This window comes from Theropithecus gelada, chromosome 6 (assembly GCF_003255815.1).
Source record: "Theropithecus gelada isolate Dixy chromosome 6, Tgel_1.0, whole genome shotgun sequence".
Lineage (NCBI taxonomy): Eukaryota > Metazoa > Chordata > Mammalia > Primates > Cercopithecidae > Theropithecus > Theropithecus gelada.
The window spans coordinates 173,684,381-173,692,787 of record NC_037673.1 but is presented as its reverse complement, the minus strand read 5'-3'; positions in this window follow the sequence as shown (position 1 = coordinate 173,692,787).

Below are 8,407 nucleotides of genomic sequence, written 5' to 3'. Positions count from 1 at the left end.
GCCCCCTCCCGGGGGCCACCCCGGCGCTGGCCCGCCCCGCCCCGCCCTCTGTTTACCTTACAAGACCAATCATCGGGCAGAAGCTCCCCGCGCCGTCTTCCCATTAGTCTTCCTCTTCCTCTTTCCCCCGCCCCCCGAGCTGGGGACTCGCTCAAAGGAGTATGGGGGCGGGATCAAGCACGTCACCTCTTCCTGGTTGGTCTGAGGGCGGGGTTCAGCCCCTAGGTTCGAATTTCTAGGCTTTCGTAGGATACCAAACTGCCAATTAGGGCCGAGCCCTCAGCCGGGACAACGGAGGTGGGTACTCTGGGGCACGCCCAGGAGGCCGAATGTGTGATTGGGTGAAGAAGACGTCCGTCATCTTAAGTACTGCATTTTGATTGGGCCATCGCCTGAAGGTGTGGCCCGGCAGCCTTTAGCTCGCAGATGGCTTTTCTAGGGTTTTGTTGGGGATGCGCTCCGTATCCTGGGCCTCCTGCGGGCTGGCAGCGAGTTTGTTTGGTCCACTTGTGTGGCCTTATTCCCTTGGGTCGGTCCCAACCAGGAGGGCGCACATCGAAAGAGGGAGAGACAGGGAGGAGGCTGCGGCCTCCGCAGCCGTTCCCCGACCTCTTGCCCGGTCGCCGCAGGCGCCCCGCCCAGCCCCCGCAGCCGGATGTTGTGATTTCTCTCCACCCACTCGGCCTAGTCGTCCCTTGGCCTCTGCTGCCTTATAAGGCAGCGCTACCACCCCTAGACGTTGGGATGAGTTCACACCCGTTATACAGGTGGGGAGCTGAGGCGCCGGACGTCAAGTGGCTGACTCCAGCCCGAAGACTACGGAGAAAACAAGGCTGAAATCTTACAACTAATCAACACCTTGTAGCTTAACACCCCACTTCCTCCACCCCCCACTTCACGCAGCAGGAAACGGGCTTGCCCAAATTCCGCGAGTAAGGCAGAGCCGGATCCATCTAGGCTTCTCTAGTCCCTCTTCATTCATTCATCCGAAAACACTTACTGAGCAACACCTCTGTGCCAGGCACCAAGCCAGGTGCTGGAGAATACAGTCGTGGCAGCAAGATAGCCAGGCTCCCTGCTTACTTGCTAGAAGTGGAGGGAGCAAGTGAGGGCCGGGTGAGATAGAGGTAATCATTCTGTAAATAACAAATAGATAGTTTCAGAGAGTGACAACTGCTCTTGGGACGTTAAGACAAAATAGAGTGTGTGACACTCTCAGTGTGTGACATTGGAGCGGATCCAGTAGAAGCAACAGCAAACGCAGAGGCTCTAAGCCAGACTAAGTGGTGTTTCAGGGAATAGGAGAAGGCGTCTGCAGCTTCTGGGCCCAGTGGTCTGAGATGAGACAGAAGGAGCAAAGGCACTAGCTAGGTCATGGAAGACCCTGAACACGTCCAGGAGGTTGAAATGTTTTTGCTAAGTGAAATGTGAAACATTTGAAAGAATGATTTATATTTTTAAAATATCACTCTGGTGGATTCCTAGGGGGGCCAAGAGTGGAAGCAGAGCAGTCAGGAGGTTACAGAATTCCAGGACAGCGATGGCGGTGGCCTGGACTAACAAGGTGGCAGTAGAGATGGAGAAAAGTGGATGGATCTAGGATCTAGGGAGTTAAGATAAGTACCTTAAAAGAGGGAAACCCTCCTGGCTAACGCAGTGAAACCCTGTCTCTACTAAAAACACAAAAATTAGCCAGGCGTGGTGGCCGGCGCCTGTAGTCCCAGCTACTTGGGAGGCTGAGGCAGGAGAATGGTGTGAACCTGGGAGGCGGAGCTTGCAGGGAGCTGAGATCGCTCCCGCCTGGGCGACAGAGCAAGACTCCGTCAAAAAAAAAAAAAAAAAAAAAGAGGGAAATCCAGGGGCCAGTGGAACATAGGGCAGTTGTCTCACTTAGTGAAGGCTGTTGTGTCCAAGTGAAATCTGAAGATTTCAGTGAAAATGGGCAGGTTACTGGAGTAGGGAGGTAGGGAGAGAAAGAGCCTTCTGGACAGAGGGGTATCACATGTTCAAAGTTCTGTAGAGGAAGTCAGGAAGGGCTCCTGTGTTCAGCACCTAAGGGCAGAGCATTCAGCTAGAGTTTAAAGGTACACAATGGGGTGGACATGGGGGGCAAGAAATGAGGCTGAAGTCTCAGGAGGCGCCTGGATCAGGGAGGGCCTTGAGAGCCAACTAAGGAATTTTGGACTTCATCTTGAAGGTGGTAGGGAGCTGTCAAGGAGGTTTTGAGTACGGTGATCAGATTTGCTTTCATAGAGAGCTCTGGGCTGCACTGTGAAGGATAAGCTGAGGGGAGGGGGCTGGCTTGTTGTTTTAGTTCCCAACATCTGAAGCCCTTCCCATTTGAGAAGAATCCTATGAGATGTGGAGGCAGACCCTGCCTTCAACTAAGGAAATCAAAGAAGGGAGGTAGAATTTTTTCTCCCAGGTCTCTGGTAGCTGGAGCACAATTCCGATGTTTCCAACCAGGTCTTTGAATCTAGAGCAAGTGAGCAGCGCAAGACATCGAATTCATTGTGGAGGCCCTGGAGGTTGGGGGAGGGAAGGAAGGCAGTCAAGCTAGGCCCTTCCTGGGGGAGGGGGATTCAGCAAGCCCCCCAGGCTGTCCCGTCCATTCCTTGTCTGTTTAGTTACCCAGAATTGGCTTCCTTGTCTGCAGGCCAAGTATCCTAAGACAGGTGAGAGACCTTTTAGAAGGAACGTTTAGAGAGAGGAATGATGGTGCCCTATGCTGGGGCAGTGGCCATGACATGCAGACAGGTGGACAGCTGGAGACCTGGCATGTAGCTGGCATGAACAGGACATGGCAATAGATAAGAGGTGAAGAGAAGATGTCACTCAGGAAATTTGGTTCCAGCTCTTCAAGCCATTTTCTACCTGCAGCCAAAGTCATATTTTTAAAAGGGAAAATTGGCTAAGCATGGTGGCTCATGCCTGTAATCCCAGAACTTTGGGAGGTCAAGGCAGGCTGATCACCTGAGCTCAGGAGTTCGAGACCATCCTGGCCAACATGGTGAAACCCCATATCTACTAAAATAAAAAAAATTAGCCAGGCATAGTGGTGCGCGCCTATAGTCCCAGCTACTCAGGAGACTGAGGCATGAGAATCGCTTAAGCCCTGAAGGTGGAGGAGTTTGCAGTGAGCCAAGATCACGCCAGTGCATTCCAGCCTTGGGCAACAGAGGGAGACTCCATCTCAAAAATAAATAAATAAATAAATAAAAGGGAAAATCTGCCACCAACTATCTGAGATGTGCGTGTCTAGGAATTTATCTTACAAATATCATTGCGCTTAGTCTGGTGCTATTCATTGCAGCATTGTCCAAAAAGATGCATTTTTTTTTTTTTTTTGAGACAGAGTCTCATAAAAAACACAAAAATTAGCCAGGAATGCTGGCCTGAGCCTGGAATCCTAGCTACTCAGGAGGCTGAGGCAGGAGAATCGGTTGAACCCAGGAGGTAGAGGTTGCAGTGAGCCGAGATCGTGCACTCCTGCCTGGGTGACAGAGTAAGACTCTGTCTCAAAAACTAAAGAAGAGTCTGGATAGATTAGGTTCTGCTGCAGTAACAATCAATCTCAAATTTAAGTAACCTAAAACAACAAAAGTTCATTTCTCACATGTACCACATGTCCAACACAGCTTATTGGGTGGTGGGGTGGCACTACACATAGTAGTCACTCAGGGCCCAGCATAATAGGGGCTTCATTGCAATTTCTGCTTCTATAATGGCAGGAAATAGGAATGTGGTAAATCATACAATGGTCCTTAAAGCTCACACCCAAAAGTGACACAAGTCACTTCTGCTCACATTTCATTGGTCAAAGCAGACCACATGGCCACAACTAGCTTTTTTTTTTTTTTTTTTTTTGAGACAGAGTCTTGCTCTGTGCCCCAGGCTGGAGTACAGTAGCGCGATCTCGGCTCACTGCAAGCTCCGCCCCCCTGGGTTCACACCATTCTCCTGCCTCAGCCTCCCGAGTAGCTGGGACTACAGGCGCCCGCCACCTTGCCCGGCTAATTTTCTTGTATTTTTAGTAGAGACGGGGTTTCACCGTGTTAGCCAGGATGGTCTCGATCTCCTGACCTCGTGATCCGCCCGTCTCGGCCTCCCAAAGTGCTGGGATTACAGGCTTGAGCCACTGCGCCCGGCCCACAACTAGCTTTTAAAGGGTGGGGAGAAGGGCTGGTGCGGTGGCTCATGCCTGTAATCCCCGTACTTTGGGAGGCCAAGGCTGGTGGATCACCTGAGGTCAGGAGTTTGAGACTAGCCTGACCAACATGGTGAAACCCCGTCTCTACTAAAATACAAAAAGTAGCCAGGCGTGGTGTTGCACACCTGTAGTCCCAGCTACTCGGGGTGCTGGGGTGGGAGAATTGCTGGAACTCAGGAGGCGGAGGCTGCAGTGAGCTGAGATCATTCCACTGCACTCCAGCCTGGGAGATAGAGTGAGACTCTGTCTCAATAAATAAATAAATAAATAAATAAAGGAGTGAGGAGACACAACATTACTATGGCAGATTATATTTTCTGAAGATGAGTGTAACAATGCATTCCCATCCCACAGGCACTCCTGCAATGGAACCTTGCCACCCCCACAGCAAGAGATAGAGTTTAACTTCCCTCCCCTTGAATTTGGTCTGACCTTAATGACTCTCTTGTCGTTGGTAGAATATGGTGGAAATGATGCAGAGTGAAGTCTGAGGCCAGGTCAGAAAAGGCCATATGGCCTGGCTCTCACAAAATGCCGGCTTTCCAGAACTGTCCTCTTGGGCTGTTTCCTCAGAATCAGCCGCTGCTGTGAGAAGCCCTAGCCAAATGGAGAGGCCACACGTGTGTGCTCTGCTGTGGTTGACAATCCCAGCTGAGCCCAGGATGCTGGGATGATCCAGTCATCCCACCCCAAGCACCAGACATGTGAGTGAAGAAGCCTCCGCCCCTGGCAATTTGAGTCACCCTCAGCCATTCAAGTATCCAGCTGAGGCCCCTGGCATCTTCCCCGCTGAGTCCTGCCTGAATTCCCAACCCACAGAATCCATGAGCATAATAAAGCAGGCCACTAAGTTTGGAGTAGTTTGTAATGCAGAAACAGGTATCTGGCATAACTACTATAGGCCTGGAAGGAGAAAAGAATTGGAAATATTTGGTGAACAACACTAACAACCACCACAGACAGTTTTGCTTATATACATGTTGGCCACTTTGGGAAGGCCACATGAGGCAGCAGAAGTGCTGTTCGCATCTGGGAAGGGGTAGTTAAATGGCTGGGGACAGGGGCAGGAGGGAGGTTTTTCACCCTATTCCCTTCTGCACCGTTAATCTTGTATCGTGTGACTGGATGGCCTGTCTTAAAAACTATCAGCTGGATCCTGTCACTCTCTTGCTCAGAACTCTCCAGTGGCAGACTGCGGTAGGCAACCTCCAAGGTACCCCTGCTGCCAGGGATCTCTGTTTCTTCCTGGTATTCACACCCTTGAGATCCCCTTAAGTGTCAGGTGGACCTCCTGACTCACTTTTTTTTTTTTTTTTTTTTTTTTTTTGATGGGGTTTTTTTTTTCTTTTCCAGGGTGGGGTGCAATGGTGCGATCTCAGCTCACTGCAACCTCCACCTCCTGGGTTCACACAATTCTCCTGCCTCAGCCTCCTGGGTAGCTGGAATTAAAGGCGCTCACCACCACGCCTGGCTGATTTTTTGTATTTTTAGTAGAGACGGGGTTTCACCATGTGGCCAGGCTGGTCTGGAACTCCTGACCTTGTGATCTGCCCGCCTCAGTTTCCCAAAGTGCTGGGATTACAGGTGTGAGCCAACACACTTGGCATTTTTCTTTTTCTTTCTGTCTTTTTTTTTTTTTTTTTTTTTTTTTGAGACGGAGTCTCACTCTGTGGGATTCTCACTCTGTTGCCAGGCTGGAATACAGTGGCATGATCTCCACTCACTGCAACCTCCGCCTCTGGGGTTCAAGCAATTCTCCCGCTTCAGCCTCCCGAGTAGCTGGGACTACAGGTGCGTGCCACTATGCCCAGTTAATTTTTGTAGAGATGGGGTTTCACCATGTTGGCCAGGCTGGTCTTGAACTTCTGACCTCAAGTGATCTGCCCATCTCAGCCTCCCAAAGTGCTGGGATTACAGGCATGAGCCACCGGGCCTCGCCTGTGCCCAGCCTTTTCTTTTCTTTTCTTTTCTTTTTTAGACAGAGTCTCGCTCTGTCGCCCAGGCTGGAGTGCAGTGGCGCAATCTCAGCTCACTGCAACCTCTGCCTCCCGGGTTTAAGCAATTCTCCTGCCTCAGCCTCCCAAGTAGCTGGGATTACAGGCACCGCCTACCACGCCTGGTTATTTTTTGTATTTTTGTTAGAAATGAGGTTTCGCCATGTTGGCTAGGCTGGTTTCAAACTCCTGACCTCAGGTGATCCACCTGCTTCAGCTTCCCAAAGTGCTGGGATTATAGGCGTGAGCCACTGTGCCCAGCCACATTTTTTTTCCCTAAGAGACAGGGTCTTGCTCTGTCACTCAGGCTGGAGTGCAGTGGCGCAATCACAGTTTACTGCAGCCTCCACCTCCTGGGCCCAATCGATCCTCCTACATCAGACTCCCAAGTAGCTGGGACTACATGCGCATGCCACCATACCCAGCTAATTGATTTTTTTGTAGAGATAGGGTCTCCCCTTGTTGCCCAGGCTGCTCTCAAACTCCTGGCTCAAGCAATCCTCCCTCCCTGGCCTCCTAAAGTCTTGGGATTACAGGCGTGAGCCACGGCACCCAGCCTGACTCACTTCCAATGGAAAAAATGCAGCCAAGGTGATGGAAGTCATTTCCAACATGAGATTACTAAAAGACTGTGGCTACCAGCTTAGGTAACTCCTCTTGCTCCCTCACTGGCTCAATCTGAGAGAAGCCAGTTGTTATGTTGTGAGACAGAGAGACCTATGTGGCGGGTGACTGATGTCTCTAGCCAGCAGCTTTGTAAGTGAACTTGAAAGTGGATCCTTCCCCCAGCAGCCTCAGCTGACCCTCCGATGCGGCCTCGTGAGAGATGCTGACCCAGTGGCACTCAGTTAAACAGTGCCAGGTTCCTGACCCATAGAAACTGTGACCCATAAATACCTTTTTTTAAAAAAGAATTTATGGCTGGGAGGGGTGACTCATGCCTGTAACCCCAGCATTTTGGGAGGCCAAGGTGGGTGGATCACCTGAGGTCAGGAGTTTGAGACCAGCCTAGCCAACATAGTGAAACCCCATCTCTACTACAAATACAAAAATTAGGCAGGTGTGATGGTGGGCACCTGTAGTCCCAGCTACTCGGGAGGCTGAGGCAGGAGAATCCCTTGAACCCAGGAGGTAGAGGCTGCAGGGAGCCGAAATCATGCCACTGCACACTCCAGCCTAGGTGACAGAGCTCCATCTCAAGAAAAAAAAAAAGAGTTTAATTGATGTGAGGCTGGCCCACATGAGAGAACTAGAGTTATCACTGAAATCAGTCTACATAAATGTCATTTTAAGCTGCTAAATTTTGGGACAATTTGTTATGCGGCCATAGACAATACGCTTCTCATTACACTTAAAAAATAAAATCTCCTTGGGCCAGGCGCGGTGGCTCAAGCCTGTAATCCCAGCACTTTGGGAGGCCGAGGTGGGTGGATCACGAAGTCAGGAGATCGAGACCATCCTGGCTAACATGGTGAAACCCCGTCTCTACTAAAAATACAAAAAACTAGCCGGGTGTGGTGGCAGGTGCCTGTAGTCCCAGCTACTCGGAGGTTGAGGCAGGAGAATGGCGTAAACCTGGGAGGCGGAGCTTGCAGTGAGCCGAGATCATGCCACTGCACTCCAGCCTGGGCGACACAGCGATTCTCCATCTCAAAAAAAAAATAAAAATAAAAATAAAAAAAATAAAAATAAATAAATAAATAAATAAAATAAAACCTCCTTGAAGCTGCAGTGAGCCATGATCATACCAGTGCACTCCAACCTGGGTAACACAGCAAGACCCTGTCTCAAAAAAAAAATAATTAAAAAAAAACCCTCCTGTAGTCCCAGCTACTTGGGAGGCTGAGGTGGGAGGATCACTTGATCCTAGGAGTTCAAGGCCAGCATGGACAACAACATTGTGCGACCTATCTCTACAAAAAATAAACAATTAAGATGTTAAAAACCCTATATTCTTCCCTGTGGCCTACAATGGCCCAATTTGATCCGGGCCCTGTTTCCCTCTCCAGCGTTATTTCATGCCATCTCCCTCTCATTCGGCGTGCACCAGCAGCCACACACTGACCTTCTTCCTGCGTCCGTCAGGAACTGCACTGTCCAATATGGTATCGCCTAGTCACATGTGACTACTTAAATTAATTAAATTTGGCTGGGTTCGGTGGCTCATGCCTGTAATCCCAGCACTTTGGGAGGGCGAGGCGGG